This window comes from Phacochoerus africanus, chromosome 5, assembly GCF_016906955.1.
Source record: "Phacochoerus africanus isolate WHEZ1 chromosome 5, ROS_Pafr_v1, whole genome shotgun sequence".
Classification (NCBI taxonomy): domain Eukaryota; kingdom Metazoa; phylum Chordata; class Mammalia; order Artiodactyla; family Suidae; genus Phacochoerus; species Phacochoerus africanus.
The window spans coordinates 46,773,662-46,796,946 of NC_062548.1; the positions used below are offsets into that span (position 1 = coordinate 46,773,662).

At 41.8% G+C, this 23,285-nt stretch overlaps 1 pseudogene; it reads right to left on the reverse strand.

Annotated features, from left to right (window-relative positions):
* Positions 1 to 3,132: 3,132 nt before the first annotated feature.
* The window catches only part of LOC125128425 (coiled-coil domain-containing protein 30-like), a 96,603-nt pseudogene continuing 76,450 nt past the window's right edge, over positions 3,133 to 23,285 (reverse strand).

The following is a 23,285-nucleotide window of genomic DNA, read 5'->3' on the forward strand; positions in this document are numbered from 1 at the left end:
ACCTAGACAGAGATCTTATATCCTTCACAAAAATTAACTCAAAGTGGATGACAGATCTAAATGTAAAATGCAAAAATATAGAATTTCTAGAAGACAACATAGGAAAGAACCTTGGTGACTTTCAGTCTGAGGATGGTGTTTAGGTACAACACCAAAGACATGACCCATGAAGGAAATAATTGATAGGCTGGAGTGCATTAAAACAGAAACATATGCTTTATGAAAGACAATGTAAAGAGAATGAGAAGACAAGCTGCAGACTGTGAGGAAATATTCACAAAACATATCTGATAAAGGACTTTTTCCAAGATCTACAAAGAACACTTAAATCTCAACAATAATAAAACAAACAACATAATTTTAAAATAGGCAAAACAACTGAACAGAGAACTCACCAGGGATGATATTCAGATAGAAAATAAGCACATGAAAACATGTTCAATATCATATGCCATTAGGAAAATGGAAATTAAAACAACAAGGATATGATAAGTGTGTCACTACACATCAATTAGAATGGCCAGGAGTTCCTGTTGTGGCTCAGGGAAAATGAACCCAACTAGTATCCATGAGGATGCGGGTTTGATCCCTGGCCTTGCTCAGTGGGTTAAGGATCCAGCATTGCCATGAGCTGTGGTGTAGGCTGCAGATGCAGCTCAGATCCTGCATTGCTGTGGCTGTGGGGTAGGCTGGCAGCTGTAGCTCCGATTTGACCCCTAGCCAGGGCACTTCCATATGCTGCAGGTGTGGCCCTCAAAAGACAAAACAAAAACAAACAAACAAACAAACAAACAAAAAGAATGGCCAAAATCTGGAACACTGACAACTCCAAATGCTGACGAGGATGTGAAGCAGCAGAAACCTCATTCACTGCTGGTGGGAAAGTACAATGGTACAGCTACTTTGGAAGGTAGTGCAGCAGTTTCTTTTAAAACTAAACATCAGCTTAGGTTATGCACCAATCACACTCTTTGGTAGTTTCCCAAATGAGTGAAACACTTGTGTCCACACAAGGACCTGCACACAGCCGCTTTATTCACAATTGCCAAAACATGGAAGCAACAAAGATGCCCTTAAGTAGGTGATGGATAAGTGAACTATGGAACATTTAGACAAAGGAATATTCCTCAACACTAAAAAGAAATGAGCTCTCAAGCCATGAAAAGGCACAAAGGACCCTCAAATTAATACTAAGTGAAAGAAGTCAAATCTGGAAAGACTACATGGCTGTGGTAAGTTGACTTGAATGGACCCAAGGGTGCCAAGGGTGTTATGAAATATATGGTATATTTATTGATTTTTTAAAAAAATCTTGGAGCTCCCACTGTGGTCCAATGGGATCAGCAGCATCTTGGGAGTGCTGGAACTCATATTTCATCACAAGCACAGTGGGTTAAGATCTGACATTGCTGCAGCTGTGGTTTAGTTTGTGGCTGTGGCTCAGATCTGATCCCTGGCCTGAGAGCTCCATTTGCTGCAGGATGGCCAAAAAAAGAAATCTAAAATTCTGAACTTGGAAGTACATTGAACCTGTAACAGCGGGATCTGAGCCAGCATTGGAAAGAACACAAAGGTGGTTAGGTTACCTGGTTTCTCACCGTACTGCTTGCTACCCAGGTGGCTTCTCAGGCCACCGGGCAGCTCCAAACCTCCCTCCACTGACCATGTAGTGGCATGAAATGACCCCAGCCTTGCCTTCCACATAGGATTGACTATCATATAAAATACTAGATAAAAGCCTATGAAATGATTCATACATTTTTGAAAAGATTTTATCCTAAAGTCAAATTATTGGACTAATGGAGAAAAACAGGGAGTCATATTTATTTTTGATAAATTACTTCACAACAATTTCCTCCATGATTTCCATATTCATTAATTTTTTTCTTTCCTTTTTAGGGCCACTCCTGAGGCATATGGAATTTCCCAGGCTAAGGGTCAAATTGGTGCTGCAGCTGCCAGCCTACACCACAGTCACAGCAATGCCAGATCCAAGCTATGACTGTGACCTACACCACAGCCTGTGGCAACACCAGATCCTTAACCCACTGAGTGAGGCCAGGGATCAAACCTTCATCCTCATGGATACTAGTCAGGGTTATTAACCTGCTGATCCACAAATGGAACTCCACTCGTTCTTTAAAATCTTATTCACTTAATATGATTTGAAAATTCCTACTTCATTATAACACAAGAATACAATAAAGTAGAAATCAAAATCCAAAATTTCTAAAAAACTGTTCAAATAGTCATATTTTTCAGTTTGGTGGCTTTTTTTTTGCTATATCCAAAACCAAAGTACCCCAGAAAAGAGCCAAACCCATGTGTAGAAAATGATTGTAGCTTGACAAAAAATAAGCTGGCCCATGATGAACAGCAAATAGCCAAAGATCTTCTGTCATCTGGACAAGGCTAGCTGGGCATCAGTTCTGCTCCTCTGCCTGTGCCCCAGTAAACCTGAAATTAGAAGGCAACTGACACCTCAAATATTGAGGCTTGGGTGCTGTTTCTGCAGGTGGTCCTTGGTGCCAGAAAGATGAGTGAGTCACATGGTGGAAAGGGCCCCTCTATGTGCACCTATGATTCTGAAAGCAGACTGGGAGTTTAAAAAATGCATATGATTTTATCTCCCATTGTCTGTTCAAACAATAGAATAAACACAGTCAGGGTCATTGTTCCATGCAGAAACAGATAAAATAAGCAGGGAACGAATCTTTCTTATCACTGTACACTCCAGTGCCCAGTGCCTAGCTCCTTCAATGCTGAATGTGCTCCATGAATATCAGTGGCAACAGAGAAGGAGAAGGAGAAGGAGGAGAAGGAGAAGAAGGAGAAGAATGAGAAGGAGAAGAAGGAGAAGAAAGAGAAGAAGGAGAAGAAAGAGAAGAAGGAGAAGAAAGAGAAGAAGGAGAAGATTCCAACAACAGTAATGGAAACCTCAAATGCAGAAATAACAACAACAATAACCCTGGGTAGCATCGGCTGTGTAAAATTGTCACCTTGGCCAGAATTCCTTCCATGGATGTTTCTGGGCAGAGTGGGCTACCAGAGTCCTATCTGTGCACGATTTGCAGGTGGAGTGCAGCACTTTGGTTTTCACACTTGGAAAATCGGAGCAGGGGCTTCTGCAGCTCACACTAGCGCTGATGATGTGCTGCTCGCCTTGGTGTGCCATGGCTCCCCCTCCCTCCGATCATTCCTCCTCTCCATCTCCAGGGCCAGGTGGCTGTTCAGCTCCTTGGCGAAGGGGACCAGCTTTTCCCTATTTCATCAAGGCTGGAGGCAGTGAGATGGACCTGGGTTTGAGCCTAGTCTTGTGGGTTTGGCTTGTGCTCATGGGTTCCAGCTCCCTCACTTTATATCCATCTTTACTTCCTGACTGTTGGCCCTGCAGACTTCAAGCTCCAGCATAAGACACAAAGATGACAGCCTTGCAGACTGTGTAGCCTGCTTCCACAATTGCATAAGACCAACTCTCTGTAACAAACCTCTTATTAAATACATGTTCCTTCTATTGGTTTTACTTCTCTGAGGGCACCATGACAGATACAAGGGCTTTCTATGTGCTCGATGATGCCACAAGCCAACTGCTAACAACTCATGCAGTCTACACAGGGATGCTATCAGGTGGGTATGGACAGGTACAGAGGATAAGAAACTTACCCAAGATGATGCAGCTACTAAGTGGCTAATAAGATGCCCATGTTATATTGTTCGTTAGAAAAATGCAAACTCCCAAGCAAATGATTCATAAAATGATTCAACTTTTTAAAAACAAAACAAAAATAATAAAAGATACAAATGCATACATGGAAAAAGTTTGAGAAATATGGAGCAACCACTTAAAGTGATTATTGCTGAAGGGTCAAATTCTGAAGCCTTTTATTTTCATAGCTCTTTACTATTTGAAGGTTAAAATAAGCAGTTATAATTATACTTGCTGGAATTTATCCCAAGGAAATAAAGGATATGCACAAAAATTTGGCTACGAGGTTATATACTATGCTATTCTTTGCTATAGCAAGAATCGGAGAAGAAACGTAAATGTCCAGCAATAAAGGATTGAGCAAACAAATTATGGCATATTATTACAATAATGTTCTAGAATAAGATTTAATGGCAGGTAAACAGATGATACTATTTTAAGTGAAAAAAGTAGGTTACAACCTAAATATCCCCATGGGGTTGCTCTCCTCAGGTTACAAAACAGTGTGTCCTAGTCTCCTTGTTTTGTGGAAAATAACTTTCCTACCAATTGCTTTTCATCCATTATTCACAGACGATGTATAGAACTGGCATCCCTACTCCCACATCGGTCATAAGAAACCAGGTTTAGGGAAAGTTAAATAGCCACTTTCCTGTTTAATTCTTGGACGGCATCTTTTGTTTCTTTTTAAAATCTGGCGTTTGTTTTTTCTACTGACTTTCATTCATGGTAACCAGATGCCTTGTGTTATCTGGTGATTTTTGTTTTTAAGCTTTTATCTGATGTACGGGAGTCCTTAATATCTAAACTGAAGTTGCTTTCTTTCAGAGATAATGTAGATCTTCTTAGAAAGCTGGGGCTGAATTTGAGGAACACCCCAGCTCCTTCGAGGTTCCCAGCCTGACACTAGCGTCTCTCCTTCAGCTGTCTTACCTTGTGGCAAATTTCCTTAGCGTCTCTCGAACCTGGGGTTGCTAGCGTTATCTGCCCATTGACCGAGGAGTTTGTTTAACATGCATTGCTTTTGTTTTGCCACACTGCATGTTTGCCCAAGGGCTTTCTCTTGCTTTGTGAGCAATGCTTCAAGAGCCATACTTATTATATAGGTATAAACTACTTCTCATAGATTATTTGGGATCTAGTTGTGTTAAGACAGGAGGAGCATGTCATCTGGGAGAAGAAGCAGTGAGACAACTGTTTTTTATTGCACCCGAGTGAATCCATTATTCATTCATATATTCTTTCATTCACTCACTTACTCAAACATTCATTTATTCAGTATGTATTTGCTGAACACCTACTGAATGCTGGGCCCTATGCTAGAGCTTTCTACTAGAGCAGAAAGTAAATTTCTGAGCTTAATAGTTTGCATGAATGTTTGTATATCTTTTCAGTGGTTAGCACCACCACCTTTTTCTTAAGACCCATGTGAAACATTCTGAGTGACACAGAAATAAGAAGCATTGGTTACTGAAGTTTAGGGTATGTAAGAAGATCATTTAAGTAAGAATCTTAATAATAATCAGAATAATTTTAGAAAAAAATATGACAGCTCATGTCCAGTAGCAGCCTGTTAATAATTAAGATGCCTGTAAGTACTTGGATCTTCTTTGAAGAAAATCAGCTGATAAATACAAAACACCAACCTCATTTTAGTTTGCATTTTGTGCCAGTCATGCTCAAGTTAGAAAAGGAAATCCCATGTATATTTCACAGGCATAATTCATAGGCAATCCATTCACTCGAGAAGCTTTTCAGGGGCACCACGTGTTCCAGAACAACCAATAATCCCTGCCCTTAGGGATTCCACACTCTAGGAGTTCCTGTCATGGCTCAGTGGTTAACGAACCCAACTAGTATCCATGAGGATGTGGGTTCGATCCCTGGCTGTGCTCCGTGGGTTAAAGGATCTGGCGTTGCTGTAACCTGTAGTATAGGTCATGCAGGTGTGGCTTGGATCTGGCATTACTGTGGCTGTGGCACAGGCTGGCAGCTACAGCTCCAATTTGACCTCTAGCCTGGGAACCTCCATGTGCTGCAAGTGCAGCCCTAAAAAGACCAAAAAAGAAAAAAAATCCACACTCCAGCATGAAAGGCAAACAAGAAGATAAACGATTAGAATACAGTGTGGTACCATACATGACCTTTTGAGATGGAGTTTACTTGAGTGGGGATAGAGAGGACACCCAGTGGTAAACAAACCTGCTGATACACTCAGTGCTGGTTAGCTCAGGAGGAGATGACCTCTCTGCTCCTCTTACCTCTTCTGTTGTTCTTCCTGATAGTTTTGCTTTATTTTAGCTTCATTTTCCATTGCTTCTTTTATCCTTTCCTCTAACTGCTTCTTCCCCAAAATACAAGTGTTTGTGAGACAGACTTTATGAGCATGTTCTAATTTCTGCTGCAGATCCGAAATCCTAAATGAAAAAAAAATTTACAAATAAAACGTTTAAGTGTGACCTATTTTTCCAATTAGGGGAATACCATATAAATAGCAAACAATAATGCTAACATAAAAATCTCATCTAGGAGTTCCTGCTGTGGCTCAGCAGGTTAAAAATCCAACTAGTATCCATGAGGATGCCAGTTCGATCCCTGGCCTCACTCAGTGGGTTAAAAGCTCTGGCATTGCGGCAAGCTGTGGTGTAGGTCAAAGACACGGCTTGGATCCGGAGTTGCTGTGGCTGTGGCATAGGCCAGCAGCTGCAGCTCCAAAATGACCCCTAGCCTGGGAAGTTACATGTGCCACAGATATGGTCCTAAGAAAACAAAAAAATAAAAAAAAAAAATAAGAAGAAGAAAAATTAAAAGAAAAAATATCATCTAAAGCACAGAATGTGACTAGATTTTTTTTTTTTTTGGCAGCGCCCATGGCATATAGAAATCCCTGGGCTACCGACCAGCTGGAGCTGCAACCTATGCTACAGCTGTGGCAACACCAGCTCGTTTAACCCACTATAGCATGCTCGAGATCAAATCTGTGTCTCCACAGCGACCTGAGCTGCTGCAGTTGGATTCTTTTTCGTTGTTTTTTTTCCGACAGGGGTCAAATTGGAGCTGCGGCTGCTGGCCTATACCATAGCTACAGTAACTCAGGATCTGAGCTGCATCTGCAGTGTACTTGCAGCTCAAGGCAATGCCAGATCAATAACCCAGTGAGCAGGGCCGGAGATGGAACCCGAATCCTCATGGATACTAGTCAGTTCAATATCACTGAGCCACAATGGGAATTCCTGCAGTTGGATTCTTATCCCACTGCAACACGGTGGGAACTCCTTGACTAGATAGATTTTAATTTTAAAATTAAATTACTTAATTTTTGCAATATATAATACATTCACATAGCTTAGTGTGTGTATAAGGTAAGCTACATAATGCAATGTCTCTTTCCTGTCTGTATCAAGTCTTCTTCCCAGTTTTCCTCCATCAAATAGGTAATCACTGGTATTAGCTTCTTGTGCACCCTTCTAGAGACTTATTCATGCATATATAAACAAATACTGCTACACAGTTCTCCAGCATACACACATTTTTTACACAAATGATGGCATATTATGTATACTTTTGCAACTTGCTTTTTTTAAAAAAACAATATATTTGGTGATTTCTTCATATTACACATAAAACATATAGAATTGTCTTCTCTTACAGCTGCAGTGAAGGATATACTATAACTTCTTTAAAACTCTACTGAAGGACATGTAGTTGATTCCAATCTTTGGGTAATATAAACAATACTATTACAAACCATGTCTTTAGAACAACTTATGAGATGTGACTTTGCTAGGACAAAGGTCATTATTTATTTAATAATAATGTCAAGCTGTCTCCACAGGTTTTAGACCAATTCACACGTCTAATAGGGATGTGTGAGAGTGGCTATTTTCTCCACAATAGGACTAGATTCATGAATAATATCTCAGAACAAAACAGAAGAGTCTCTTACAAACCAAGTGCCTACTGGCATAATGCCCAGTGCCAGCAGTGCCGTCTTCACTGCTCTGTTAAAACTGAAAATAAGGGAGTTCCCATCATGGTGCAGTGGTTAAGGAATCCCACTAGGAACCATGAGGTTGTGGATTCAATCCCTGGCCTTGCTCAGTGGGTTAAGGATCCGGCGTTGCCGTGAGCTGTGGTGTGGGTTGCAGATGTGGCTTGGATCCCACGTTGCTGTGCCTGTGGCGTAGGCCAGCGGCTGCAGCTCTGATTCGACCCCTAGCCTGGGAACCTCCACATGCCTCAAGTGCAGCCCCAGAAAAGGCAAAAGTACAAAACAAACAAACAAAAAAACAACTAAAAAAAACCCCCTAAAAATAAGATTTATGAATCTTAAAAAGAGATACATAGTTTTATTTTAGAATTTATGTGTTAAACCAAAAGTGTCGGAGTTCTCGTTGCAGCTCAGCGGGAATGAGTCTGACTAAGATCCACGAGGATGAAGCTTTGATCCCTGGCCTTGCTCAGGGGTTAAGGATCCAGCTTTTCCATGAGCTGTGGTGTAGGTCACACATGTGGCTTGGATCTGGCATTGCTGTGGCTGTGGCGTAGGCCGGCAGCTACAGCTCCTGTTTGACCCCTAGCCTGGGAACCTCCATATGCTGCGGGTGTGGCCCTAAAAAGACAAAAAAGAAAGGAAAAAAAGACTAAAGGTGTCATTAAACTTTTTTTATTAGCTCTCCCTTTAATTTGTTTATATAGTTTTATAAACCCTTGTGTCACCTAACATTGTGACTAATATGCAGTATGTGCTCAATAAATACTTCTCAGATGCATAGTTTGCAGCAAAATAGTTGTTCTCCCTCTACTGTATTCAGGACACAACACCACATTCTTTACAATGGTCTGGCACCACATTCCCCACGAATGCTCAGTGGATGCCAGTGAAGAGCAGTCCTTTTCTAGGAGAAGGGCCACCTGCATCAGCCGTAGGTCCCTGCAGAGCCTACTCACTACAGGAGCGGCCAAGATGCAGTGATTCAAGGGCAAGGGCAAGGGCAAGGGTGGCCAGTTAGCTGAGGCTCAAGTTCCTTCAAGCTGCCCCCTTTAGTTCTGCTGAGGGCAAATGCTTCCTTAAAGATGCTCAGTCCTAATTGCACAGGTCAAAGTATTACCCCGTTGGCTTCTCTGTCAAGGGCAAATGAAAAACTTTTGAACCCACCATCCAGTTTAGGAAAGAGAAGCTTTCCAAGTTCCCTGACGGTCAGCAGGTTAAGGATTTGGTATTGTCACAGTTGTGCCTCAGGTTGCTGCTGTGGCGTGGGTTCAATCCCTGGTCTGGAAACTTCCGTATGCCACAGGCACAGCAAAAAAAAAAAAAAAAAAAAAAAAAAAAAAAAAAAAAAAAAACAAGGAAAAGAAGGAAAGAAAGAGAATGTTTCCAGGATGAAGGCTACTCTACTCTGTGGCCCTCTTTGACCATCGCTCCCGTTCCCTCCTCACCTGAGAAAACAAGCATCTCTAATTTTATATTAATCATTTTTGTGCTTTTTCTTACAATAAGATCTATCTTCATATGACACGGTTGTTATTTTGTATTATTCTGACCCTCGATATCAGTAAAATCATACTGTGTTTATGGTGACTAGGTTTTTTATTTAACGCTGCACTGGAGTACAGCCAGCACCTAGGGTTCATGCATTTTCATCATCATGTGCTGTTCTGCATAAATACGCAATTTATCTACTCCACCTCATGGGAGCAGACATTTGGACTGGTTACAATTTTCTGCTATTTGGAACAATGTGACTATGAAAATGATGGCATTTCTGTTTTCTGATGCATATGTGCAGTATAATAGCTCCCTCAGTGTTCACACCTAGCAGTAGAAGTGCTGTGTTGTGTAGTATATATATATATATACATATGTATATATGTATATATATATACACACACACGCCAAATTGCTTTCTGAAGTGTTTACCCTAATTTACTCTTCCAACTGCAGTCAGAATATGCGTTCCTGTTGCACAAAATCCAGCTCCAATATTTAGTACTATCTAAATTTAAAAATTTTTGGAGTTCCCATTGTGGCTCAGCAGTGACAAACCCGACTAGCATCCGTGAGGATGAGGCTTTGACCTCCCCGGGCCTCGCACAATGTGTCAAGGTTCTGGCAATGCTGTGAGCTGTGGTGTAGGCGGCAGACATGGCTCAGATTCTACGTGGTTGTGGCATAGGCCGCTGGCAGCTCCAGCTCTGATTTGACCCCCAGGCTGAGAACTTCCATGTGCCACAGATGTGGGACTAAAAGGACAAAAAAAAAATTTTAAATGACACCAGTCTTTATCAACTTTACCAATTTCCTTTTGTAAGTGGAGGAATGACACACATACAGTCAAGTACACACATCTCACCTGTCGATGAAGCCAACAAAGTTTTACTTATATAACCAACTTCTCCAGACTAAAAGAACGAGTACTTTCAGCACCACGGAAGCTTCCCTCATGTTCCCATTGATTTTATTTTATTATTATTATTTTTTATTTTTGGCCACACCTGAAGCATGCAGAAGTTCCTGGGCCAGAGACTGAACTTGAGCCACAGCAGTGACACCAGAGAACCCTGAACCACTAGGCCACCACGGAACTCCTCCTCCTCCATGTAACACCCTCATAAAGACACCCACTTGCTTATCACCATAGGTTAGTTTTGTTTATTCTTGAGCCTCAGATAAACGAAAATACATAGTGTGAACTCTTCTTTGCTGGCTTCTTTATTTAAAACCGTAATTAGGAGTTCCCGTTGTGGCTCAGCAGAAGCAAATCTGACTAGCATTCATGAGGACAGAGGTTCGATCCCTGGCTTCACTCAGTGGGTTAAGGATCCAGCATTGCTGTGAGCTGTGGTATAGGTCACAGAGGTGGCTCGGATCTGCTATTGCTATGGCTCTGGCATAGGCTGGCGGCTACAGCTCCAACTTGACCCCTAGCCTGGGAACCTCCATATGCTGCAGGTGCAGCCTTAAAAGGCACACACACACACACACACACACACACACACACACACACACACACACAGCTATAGTACCTACATCGAGCTCCATATTCCCTGTGTGACAAAGGTACCAAGTTGTAACATCTTGACATGTATTGGAATAAACAACTCCAAAATTGTTTTTATCAGCAGCTGTAGCTCTGATTTGTCCCCTAGCCTGGGAACCTCCATATGCCACAGGTGTGGCCCTAAAAAAGACAAAAAAACCCCAAAAAACAAACAAAAAAACAAACAAAAAACAAAGCAAAAAAATAAATCTGTAATTATTATTTTAAATTTTATATTTAATTTAATTTTTATTTTATATTATATTTGATTTACAATATTGTGTTAGTTTCAGGTATTAAGCAAAGTGATTCAGTCATATATGTATATATACATATTTCCATTCTTTTTAAAAATGGAATTATTTTAATTTTTTATTATTTTTATTTATTTATTTATTTTATTTTTTGTCTTTCTGTCTTTTCTAGGGCCCCACCCATGGCATGAGATCCCAGGCTAGGGGTCTAATTGGAGCTGCAGCCACCAGCCTACACCACAGCCACACCAACGCCACAGCCACAGCAATGCCAGATCTGAGCTGCATCTTGGACTTAGACCACAGCTCATGGCAACGCCAGATCCTTAATTCACTGAGTGAGGTCAGGGATTGAACCCTTGTCCTCATGGTTCCTAGTTGGATTGGTTAACCACTGTGCCATGACGGGAACTCCACATATTTCCATTCTTATTCAGATTCTTTTCCTACACAAGTTATTTTAGAATATCGAATGGAGTTCCCTGTGCTATACAGTAGGTCTTTGTTGATTATCTCTTACACAAAACAGTGCAGACATGTTAACCCTAAACTTCTAAATTTATCCCCCCCGCCCCTCTCCACTTTGGTAATCACAGGTTTGTTTTTGAAGTCTTTTTTTTTGGGGGGGGTGTCTTTTTGCCATTTCTTGGGCTGCTCTCGCGGCACATGGAGGTTCCCAGACTAGGGGGTCAATTGGAGCCATAGCCATTGGGATCCAATGGTTCTTAGTCAGATTTGTTAACCGCTAAGCCATGACGGGGACTCCTGTTTTCAAAATCTTTGAGTCTGTTTCTGTTTTGTAAGTAAGTTCGCTTGTATCATTTTCTTAATATTCCACATATAAATGATATCATACGGTATTTGTCTTTCTTTTTCTGTCTTACTTAGTATGATAATCTCTAGGTCCATCGATGTTGCTGCAAATAGCATTATTTTATTCTTTTTAATGACCGAGTAATATTCCATTGTATAAATGTACCACATCTTTATCCATTTCTCGGTCGATGGACCTCAGTCGATGGACATTTAAGTTGCTTCTGTTGACAGTTGGCTACTGTCAACAGTGTTGCCATGAACAAAGAATGCATGTATCTTTTCAAATTACAGTTTTATGCAGATATATGCCCAGGAGTGGGATTGCTGGATGTTATGGTAGTCCATTTTCAGGATTTTTTTTTTTGTCTTTTTAGGGTTGCACCCATGGCATATGGAAGTTCCCAGGCTAGGGGTCCCATCAGAGCTGTAGCCATTGGTGTATGCCAGAGCCACAGCAATGTGAGATCTGTGCTGAGTCTGCGACCTACACCATGGCTCACAGCAACGCCAGATTCTTAACACACTGAGTGAGGCCAGGGATTGAACCCTTGTCCTCATGGATTCTAGTCAGGTTTGTTAACAACTGAACCACAAAGGGAACTCGTATTTTTAGTTTTTTAAGGAAGCTCCATATTGTTCTTCACAGTGGTTGTACCGATTTACATTCCCACCAACAGTGAAGGAGGGTTCCCTTTTTTTCCACACTCTCTCCAGCATATACTCTTTGTAGACATTTTGATGGTGGCCATTCTGACTTGTGTGAGATGATATCCTCATTTTAATTTTGATTTGCATTTCTCTAATAATTAGGGATATTGAGCATCTTTTCATGTGTTTTTTTGTGCTGGCTTCTTTAGCTCAACATCAGGTTTTTGCACTTAAGCCAGATTGCTATCATCTAATTTTAATGTTTGTTTTATCTTTACATAATGCGATTATATAATTTTTATGTAATATTTGACTCTCAGGCAAACCTGCAGATCAAAATGTGCAAGTGTTACATACTACTGCCACCTGGTGTTAGGCAGCCTAAAATGCAGGGTCAGGGAGTTCCCTGGTTGCTCTGCTGGTTAAGGCTACTACCTTGTTACTGCTGTGGTACAGGCTCGATCCCTGGCCCAGGAACTTCCACATGCCACAGGTGTGGCCCCAAAACGCATTCAGGAACTATATTTCAAATGGTTCATTTCACAACATCCATCCCTCCAAAAGTTATGAAATAAAAATGTCAATCCAAATGAGAGAATAAGCCCTTTACAATTTGAAACTCATTTGGCCTCAGTGAGCTCTTTAAGTTTATACTATAGCTTTAATGAAACTTACCTTTTTGAGTTAATGTAGTCTTAAAAAACACACCAGATTTACTGGAGCTCTTGGAGCAAGTGGCGTCAAAAGAGAGGAAAGCGTGGGAGGGTAAAAAAACAAAAACTAGGGAGTTCCCGTAGTGGCGCAGTGGTTAACGAATCCGACTAGGAACCATGAGGTTGCGGGTTCGGTCCCTGCCCTTGCTCAGTGGGTTAATGATCCGGCGTTGCCGTGAGCTGTGGTGTAGGTTGCAGATGCAGCTCGGATCCTGCGTTGCTGTGGCTCTGGTGTAAGCCGGTGGCTACAGCTTCGATTAGACCCCTAGCCTGGGAACCTCCGTGTGCTGTGGGAGCGGCCCAAGAAATAGCAAAAAAGACAAAAACAAACAAACAACAACAAAAAAAAAACTAAACCCCTGGAATGCTATCAAGTTTGCACTGTACCTATTTCTTAAAATCCTTAGAGAAATGGTATTTCGGTCACAGTATCCCAGACGTGCTGTTTATTGAATAATCACCTTTTCCTCTGCTGCAGTAATGTTAGATTTCTTCCGAGCCAGCTCTTCCTTGAGGCTGCTCAGTGATTTACCGCTCTGAGCCTGTGTAAGGACTTCCAGCTCCAGTTCTTTGATTTTCTGCTGACAGTGCTTCCACTCAGCTGTGAGTGAAGAGCACATTTTTGCGCTGTCCAATAACTTCTGCTGGGCGTGCTTTAGTTCAGTTTTGATCTAGAGATGGGGCATAGATAAAAGTGACAAAAATAAGCACAGGATGAAGGTGAACATGAGCCAGAATAAGCAGCTTGCGAAGGAGTGGAGTCCCCCAAGAGCTGACAAATACCAGCGTCACGTGGCTGCCTACCTCTCTGCAGCTGCTCTGGGCTGGTAAGGTTTGCCAAGGTCTAGCTATAGCCAGACGGTGGCTGGACGAAGGAATTTTCCTATGAGTTGCTATACGTGCACAGTCTAAATGGTTTCTATTCTCTCTTTTTTCCCCGGTCTACTCCAAGCTGGCTTTCATTCCTACTTCCTGACACTGTTTTTGCCAAGGGCACGACTGACCTCCCCAAGGCCAGAATTTAAGTCCAGTGGACACCTGATCTGTGAGCAGCAGTCATGCCTTCCATCTCCGAAAGTTCTCCCCTTGGAGCCTGTGATGTCATTCCCTCCCGGTTACTAACCTCTGCTGTCACTTCTTGGTTTCTTGGGGAGACGATTCCAGAATACCAGCTCTAACGCTACTATTGGACTGTCGGACGCCTTCCCTTCTAATCTGCTCTCCGCACTGCAACCACAGTGTTCCTTTAAAAACACATGTGGCACTACCTCACCCCCTGCTCCTTAGATCTCTGAGTGGCTTTGCCATCACTCAGGGAACGTATCCCAGCAGCATGCCTGGCTTTGAAGGATCTGGCCTTTGCGAGATTAAAATCATCTTGTCATTCCTCTTGCTTCCACGGGTCTCCTGTCATGCTGGTTCCTATTTAAGAGTTTATAACAAGTAGAGGCCAAAACAAAGAAATCAAAGAGAAGAAGAGACTGAGTGTTGGGGCTTTGGCACACTGAGTTGGTTCAGGACTGTGAAAATTAAACTTATTGTACATGGAACGGGGACACAGGCTTCATATATATTATCCACTTGCCCCACAGACCAAGAAGGCTAAAGGTCTCTGAGACCTGTGGTCATTGGTCTCTTAGACACAATGCCCAGCATTTTGGCAGTGCTGGTAATGATGAAATGAGACAACACTGGGGCAAACACTGCCACGGCCAATGATGTGTGCATCTAGGGTGGCTTCTTCAGCTTCAGGTCGGGACGTTTAAGGACCAGGAAGAGAATTCAGTACAGTGTCTCAGTGTTGGTGGTGGCAGAACTGCTCTCGGCCTCAAGCTCTGCAAGCCTATAGCACTCTTCTTTATATTCTGAACCAGAAACATGCAAGATGCCCATAAATCATAAAAAATACATAAATTGTAATATTTTCTCACAGTGGAATACTCTACTGCTAAAAAAAAAAAGAACAATGGTCACACATCACATGGATGAAGCTTCCAAACAAAGTAGGTTGTTTTTGTTTTTTGGGTTTTTTTTTGGTCTTTTGTCTTTTTAGGGCCACACCCACAGCATATGGAGGTTCCCAGGCTAGGCGTCTAATTGGAGCTGTAGCTGCCGGCCTAGGCCAGGGGCACAGCAACGCGGGATCTGAGCCATGTCTGCGACCTACACCACAGCTCACGGCAACGCTGGATCCTTAACCTACTGAGCAAAGCCAGGGATTGAACCAGCAACCTCAAGGTTCCTAGTTGGATTCAGTTCCGCTTCACCAAGATGGGAACTCCCAAATTAGATTGTTCAGAAGATCGCTTCTTGGCCTTTTGGCTAAGATCAAGTGTAGATTGTTCAGAAGACAGAAGGTGTGTATTTTGATTATATGTGTAAAATATTCAAAAACAGGCAAAACTGAACTATGCTGTGTGGGATTCATACATAGGTGATGAAACTATAAAGTAAAGCAAGAGAGTAATTACTTAAATGAGTGGTTCCTGCTAAGATGGAAGGAGATGGGATTTTGATGGGAAAGAAATCTGCAGGGGTTGGTGGTACCCAGGCCGTGCGTGATTTCTTTCCCTAGTGGTGGCTACATGGGTAATCACTGTACAACAATTCCTTGAACCATAAATTTATGTTTTATGTACTTTCTGAATGCTTCACAATAAATGGTTTAAAAGCCACCAAGTAGGACTCCTGTTTCTTAACCAGTCTTATAAGTGCGCCTAACATTAGCCAGAGACCCAGAGTTTGATCATCTCTGAGTGGATTTTAAAAAGTCAGCTCCCAGTTTGCAAAGGTGAGGTTCCAAAATAGCCCCCAATTGGAGTTCCCGTTGTGGCTCAGTAGTAACGAACCTGACTAGTGTCCATGAGGATGGGGATTCCATCCCTGGCCTTGCTCAGTGGGTTAAGGATCCAGTGTTGTTGTGAGTTGCCGTGTAAGTCACAGACGCGGCTTAGAACTGGCATTTCTGTGGCTGTGGTGTTAGGCCAGCAGCTGTAGCTGTGATTTGATCCCGAGCCTGGGAAGTTCCCTATGCTGCAGGTGAGGCCCTTAAAAAAAATTTCCCAAATTGAGGAGAAGATTAATATGGAAAGATAACTCTACAGGAAAGAGAGCAACAGACCTGGGTTTAAATTCTGACTCCACAAAAGCTAACAAGCTCTGCCAGCTTGAACTGTTATGTCACCCAGAAGATGATGGCCCTTCAGGGCTGAGTGGTTCATAAAAGGTGAAGAGGACACACTGCCACTCTAAGGCAGTTGGCGATGGCACCTGACTCTGCTGAGGTGCCTGGCCTAGGGGGTCAGTCCAAACACTGATGTTACGTTCCTGAAACGGCCAATGGTTTACCTCACCACCAAGGAGAGTCACAACAGAACAAAACATATCTTCTCCTTTTATCAAGTTATCATTTACCCACCCCTTAAGGACTTGTTCGTTAATTCAACAAATGTTTATATAGTGCCAACCACATATAAGATATCATGATCTGCTGCCATTCTGGTCACTGTACCTTGATGAAGATCAGGTACTGCCTGAGGATGCTCAGAGTGGACAGTTAAAGTGATCTAAGAAAGGTGTTCGAAGGGAAAGGTAAAAGCCTGTCCTAAAAGGAGATGTGAGAAAGATTTGGAATTTCATTTAAAACTGCAAAGGCTCAGACCTCCCGCTGTGGCACAGGGGGTTGGGATCTCGCGTTGTCTCTGCAGCAGCTCAGGTCACTGCTGCAGCTTGGATTTGATCCCTGGCCCAGGAACTACCTTCCTCCCCGCCCTCCAAAAAATCTACAAAGACTTGAGGGAATATGTTCAATATTCAAAAAATCATGAAGGGTGAGCAGAGGGAAAAAGTTTATCCAAAGAATCCAGGAATGCTGCAACTGCCTAGAAGGGCTTCCCTTAGAGTTTGAGATAAATGACTATTTGTTTTTCTCTATATCGCCCCTATTAGACTGTGAGCTCGTAAAATGTAGAGACCTTTCTTAATACATTTTTATGTCACTTCTTGAATAAGGTCATTGATCCTGCTATTCCAGGGATGGCAAACTTTACCTCTAAAAGGCCAGAGAGTAAATTCTGTAGCCTTTGTGGGCCATATGGTCTCTGCTGTGGTGCAAAAGCAGCATCAACAAGATGTAAACAAACAGGTATGGCTGTGTGTCGATAAAACTTTATTTACAAAAATAGGAGTTCCTATTGTGGCTCAGCAGGTTAAGAACCCAGCATTGTCTCTGTGAGGATGTGGGTTCGATCCCTGGCCTCTCTCAGAGGGTTAAGGATCCAGCACTGCCACAAGCTTCCAAGGAGGTTGAAGATGTGGCTTAGATCTGGTGCTGCTGTGGCTGTGGCACAGGCCTACAGCTGCAGTTACAATTTGATTATCTAGCAAGTGTGGCCATTTAAAAAAAAAAACAAAAAAACAATAGAAGGCAGGATTTGACCCATAGGCCAAAGTTTGCTGATTGTATCTGTTTTGTTTAAACTCTCAGTATTGATGAGATTGTCTGCCTAGTATAGGACTGATAAGTATTTGTTGAGTCAAATTCCGGAACATTAGGGCAGGGTTTATAAAAACTAGGTTCCTAATATATGTTTACAGAATTGAACCACATTAAAAGAAAGTACAATTCCACATGGTTTGGAAACTTGTGCCACAGCAGCCACCCGAGTTGCAGCAGTGACAAAACTGGATCCTTAACCTGATGAACCACAAAGAAACTCTTACATAGATTATTTTAAAATAAGCATGTTTAGGGGATGTTTCCCTAACTTGTTGATGCTCTGATGCTCTCCTGCCAGGAAGAGCAGCTTTGCTCTCTCAGGCTTTGTATCTTGGCACAGTTGATATTTCATCTCGCCAATAACAATGAATGCATCTAAGATGGATGAATCTTTCCAGAGCGAGAATGAGGGCAATACTCCCATATATCTGGCTCAGGTCACTGAAATTTAGTTAAGCGCTGAAAGTTCTTGGTAATGATTTCAAATTACTGAATAACTTCTAAGCTTTTTACATTTGGAGTTCCCATTGTGGCTCAGTGGTTAACGAACCTGACTAGCATCCATGAAGACGTGGGTTTGATCCCTGGCCTCGCTCAGTGGGTTAAGGATCCGGCGTAGCTGTGAGCTGTGGTGTAGGTCACAGATGCAGCTTGGATCTAGCGTTGCTGTGGCTGTGGTGTAGGCCAGCGGCTACAGCTCTGAGTGGACCCCTAGCCTGGGAACCTCCATACGCCGCAGGTGGGGCCCTAAAAAGACAAAAAAAAAAAAAAAACTTTTTACATTTATAGGTTGACAGCACACACCTCCATGTGGGAGCAAATCACTGAGCTGTGATTTCTCAACTTGGCAGAGGGAGAAATTAAAGGAGGGACCCACCAGATGTCTCACACTCTCTACCCATTTCGGGGACTCTGTAATGAATGATCCGACTGAGGAATTTTGAGTCTTTTATCCCTGGCTCAAATAAGGCTCCTCAGGAAAGGCCATGCCCACTGGCTTACCTTAAGGCTTTCTCCCTGCAGTAAGCTGTTGTGCTGCTTTAAGTCCAAGTTCTTTCCTCGCTCGTAGCGAATCTCTTTTTCTGTTGAGCTACACAGAACCTGGAGCCAGTGCAAATCCTGGTGAAGTTGTTGTAGTTCCTCTTGCTTGCGGCTGGGACTTTGTTTTGTCTCCAGATGATCGATACTAAAGCAAGCAAACATTTTACAAGAGACACATGGGCACTTTGAAAGAATGTTGACAAAACATGCGTTCTGGCTGCAAGAGAGTGATTATTCCCATGCACATTTTTTGGAGTTAGCTTAGTTACAAACCAATCCCTCTTTCACCTTTATGGCAGGTTGTACATGTTTATGGTGTTATATATATTTTCTCTCCTGTTACAGTGGAGAGAGAATACTGAAGAAATTATGTGAACAGCAGCAGTTGAGCATAGAAAATTAACTTTCTTGTTTTTCATATCAGTGACGTATGGACAGTTTTAAAGTAATATGGGCTTTAAGCAGAGTGTTCAAAGAGTCAATATGTGAAGAAGTGGAATGTAAATGTGTACCTGGCATGTGTGTGGGGGGGGGGGAGGTGTGTGGGGGGGTTTGGGTGAGTGTGGGTGTGCGTGGTGTCTGTAGGCAAAGGTAAAGGGATCGTTTAGCCAGTGATACTAAATTCCCAGCCTCCCTCATCACTTTCCCTTCCCTACCTGAGGATTCTTTAGTTACTCAGCAGCACAATTTCCTGCCAAGTCTCTCCAGCACAATGAAGCTACCAGGACACAAGGAGTTAGATTTTCTAAAAGGTACGCATACACAGGTGCGCTGAGTAGATAAAGCATTCAACCTTATCCGCTTCAACAGACGAGACACTTTGAGTTTCCTGAGTCCTGGTCCAGATGCTTCCTGTCCATGACCTTCTCAAAAGCCCCCGTCATTACTCTAGTTTATCTTGCTTACAACAGAATTGCCACAGAGAATTCCCCGAGTCCTGCTAGCCCTTCAATTCCTATCTTGGTTTTGTCAGACAGGCCATCTAAACCCAATGTGCAAGTGTCTAAGATCCCTACAGAAAATTCTTGAATGTAATTTTGTTACACTTCTTAAGAACCCTAGCTTTGGAATTAGATACATCTGGGTTTCTGTTCTGAATCTGTCACTTACTTAATTGGGTGATCTTGGAAAAATTACCTCACCTTTTTGCGTTTCATTTTTCTCATCTTAAAATGGAAATAATAATGATAACTACTGGATAGAGTAAAGGGTACGTAAGATAAGCCATGTAAGCACTGAGCACAATGCCTAAAAATACATAGTAAGCATATGCCAAAATATTACCATCACTGCTGAGCCTATCTGACTTTCCCTCCTTTGTTTGCTTCCATTTGAAGACAAGACTCCTCCTCGGGTCTGGAAAGTCTTGATCAACTCTCTAGCTCCTTATTTAACCATTATAGAGAAACTTTTTAACTGTGAATAAGCACCAGTCTATACAGCCATTTCATACACCCAAACAGATCTACAGAGAAGCCCCTATTTATACCAATGAGACAAAGGTACAGAAGTTTTTAGCCTGTTTCGAAGGTGAGAAAAGTCAGAATGGTAGTTCTTTCTGCCTACATTTTCCAATGAAGTCACTTTGCCAGTGTAGAAATGTAAATTACTTTTCAAGAAAAGCAACTATTAAAGAAGCTACCAGTTCACCAGTCAAGCTGTGAACGCAAAGTCTCTGTTTTTTTCCTACCGTGTAAACTACTTCCCTCATGGAAGTTACCACAGAAGTGTGAAGACATACAGGCTACTAGGAACCAGATCAGAGCACAAAGCAGAGTACACAGGATCCTTTTTGGGCCATTTATCAGATTTATTAAGCCAGTCATCCTGAGTCTCAGTTTACTCAACTGCAAATTTCAGGCATAAGAGCAAGTAATAGATAACATAATTTCCATCTTAAGGACTTTTTTTTTTGTCTTTTTGCCATTTCTTGGGCTGCTCCCACAGCATATGGAGGTTCCCAGGCCAGGGGTCGAATCAGAGCTGTAGCCACCAGCCTACGCCACAGCCACAGCAACGTGGGATCCTTAACCCACTGAACAAGGCCAGGGATCAAACCCGCAACCTCACGGTTCCCAGTCAGATTCGTTAACCACTGAGCCACGATGGGAACTCCTTAAGAATTCTTCAATAATTAAAATGAAAGAGTTATTATCTTAAATTTATAGGCTTAAAAACTAACTTTTAATATTTAAAATATTATTGTAATAAAAGACAAATTAATATGAACCAAGTGGCATATAGTGGCCCCACGTTCATATACTGACATGATTTCGCTCCTATTGCAGAAAGAGTAAGGGACCTGCTGACTTTGGATATTCTTGTCAGGTCAACATGGGTGCAACAGGCTGTCACACTCTGTGATCATCTACAGTCATGCAGATTTTGACTTGTTTCTTAGCTCTCTCCTGGTAAACGCACTGTGCATCTTAGCATGTTCAGGTGATATTAATTACTATAGAAGACCAAATAATTGACATTCTGATTTTATTGAAGAGTCTTGAATGTGTGGTTTAATGTAGATGTATTCCCAAGACTATTCTAGGGGGCTAGTAAATCAAAGCTTTGGAGCCTGCGAGCCTAAGGGCCAGACCCCCGAAAAGTTCACCAAGAAAATCTATGACAGACACACTGGGAGGGCTAATGAGAGGCAGCTTGTCAGCCTCCTTAGAAAATTATCCTGACATGAGAACTGCCTTCCTTCCTGCCTGCCTTCCTTTCTTTCTGTTTCTTTTTTTGTTTTTTTTTTTTCTTAAGTTTTATCAGGTGTTTTGTTTGTTTGTTTCTGGCTGTGCTCATGGTATGTAGAGATTCCTGGGCCAGTGATCAAACCCGGAGCCACAGCAGTACCAATGCTGAATCCAAGAGAAACCAGAGACTCCAAGAACTACATGCTTTCTCTGCATTTCTCAGTAAATGGAATGCAGATGACAAAGCAGTTAAAAAGATCAGGCTGTAAATGAGACAGACCCAACCCAGGTTCCACCAACAAAGCATTAACTAGACCAATTATTTTAACCTCTCCGAAGCCTCAGTTTTCTCATCTATAAAGTGGCAATATTCCTGCCTCACTGTATTGCTTCATAGCCACAGGGTATTTAGTATAGTGCCTAGAGCATAGCTAACATTCAATAATGTTATGCAAAATGCTAACCTACATTTCAAACAGATAAAGTTAAGATAATTAACGGTAATTCAAACTTGTTTCAAGAATGGTGGGAAAGTAATGTCTAGAATTCAGCTATTGAAGCCTCACCTGGAATACTGCTGAACAGCAGAAATTAAGCCTGCAAAGGCCATCGGCAGCCACACATCATGTGACAAAATACTTATGAGTACTAAAGCTTACATACTTACTCATGAGAGATGTTTTCAGAGTTCTTTTCTATGTGTTGCCATTTATAAGCATTCTTTAAAGTCTGCTATCTGCTCTCAGCCTGCAGTCACCCACCTTGGCACGTTATGAGATTAAAAGACACGGTACACAGGGATAGCAGCCAAGTACCAGCGCTGTGTTCTGACAACAGAGGTGAGGACGAAAAACCATGCACACCAGAACCAGGAAATGGAACCACCTACAGCCATCACTATATCAAAGAGCCCTACACACAGAAAGAGGTTCTGAAATCACCACTTCAGAGCACACAGCATAAAAAAAAATCTGTCTAAAACGTGTTTTCTTCCTTGCTTGGTTAAAGAAGCAGATGAAATAGTGTTTAAGTGTTTCGGGAAACGTGAATTTTAAGATGCAAGTCTGTCATTTCCCCATGAAAGCCCACATCTACCTTGTTTAACTGCCGTAGGTACCTTAAAACAGGGCCTAGCACATCATAGATATGTAGTTAATACGGGCTACATAAGTGAGTAAGAATAATGTACATTTCTTTCAATAATTCAAAGTCATTATTACGGAACAAAGTTACTGGCTATGTGGCTATGTGGTGTGTATATATATATATATATATATATATACATATATATATATATTTGTCCTTTCACAGAATGGCTCTTCTCTCGATTTCCCATAGAATTTTTATATATTTCATCATTTTCACCTTCCCACCCCGAGGACTCTTCAATGATTCTTCAAATAATGGGAAGAGGTAAATCAGATAAAATTAATCAATTAACCAGGGCATTACTTCTCATACTCTGAATTTTATTATTCTAAAAGCACAGTGATCATTTTACTCTCATAAGCAAAGGTTTTATCATTTTTGTGATTGGTGTTCAGCCTCTGCCCAAGTCTCCTACAGTGGCCCACTGTTCAATAAAGGGATTGTCTGAGAGACACAAAATTAACCTTTTTTTGAATATTTGCTGTCCTACTTCCTTTTGGTCTTCTGAATAAATCCATTGACTCCTTAGTCAAATGTATCTGAATCTTCTTTCAGGTATATATTTTCCTTATTTATTATTACTGGCCTAGTTTTCATACTCTGTGCAACCTCTCTTCAGATATGTTTGATTTCTTTTACTAACACCTTCCTTGCTTTCTAAACATATACCTGAAGCACTTCTCGAAGGTATATTATCAGTCTTTTGAGGTTGGTTTCCTTACCAGTACAA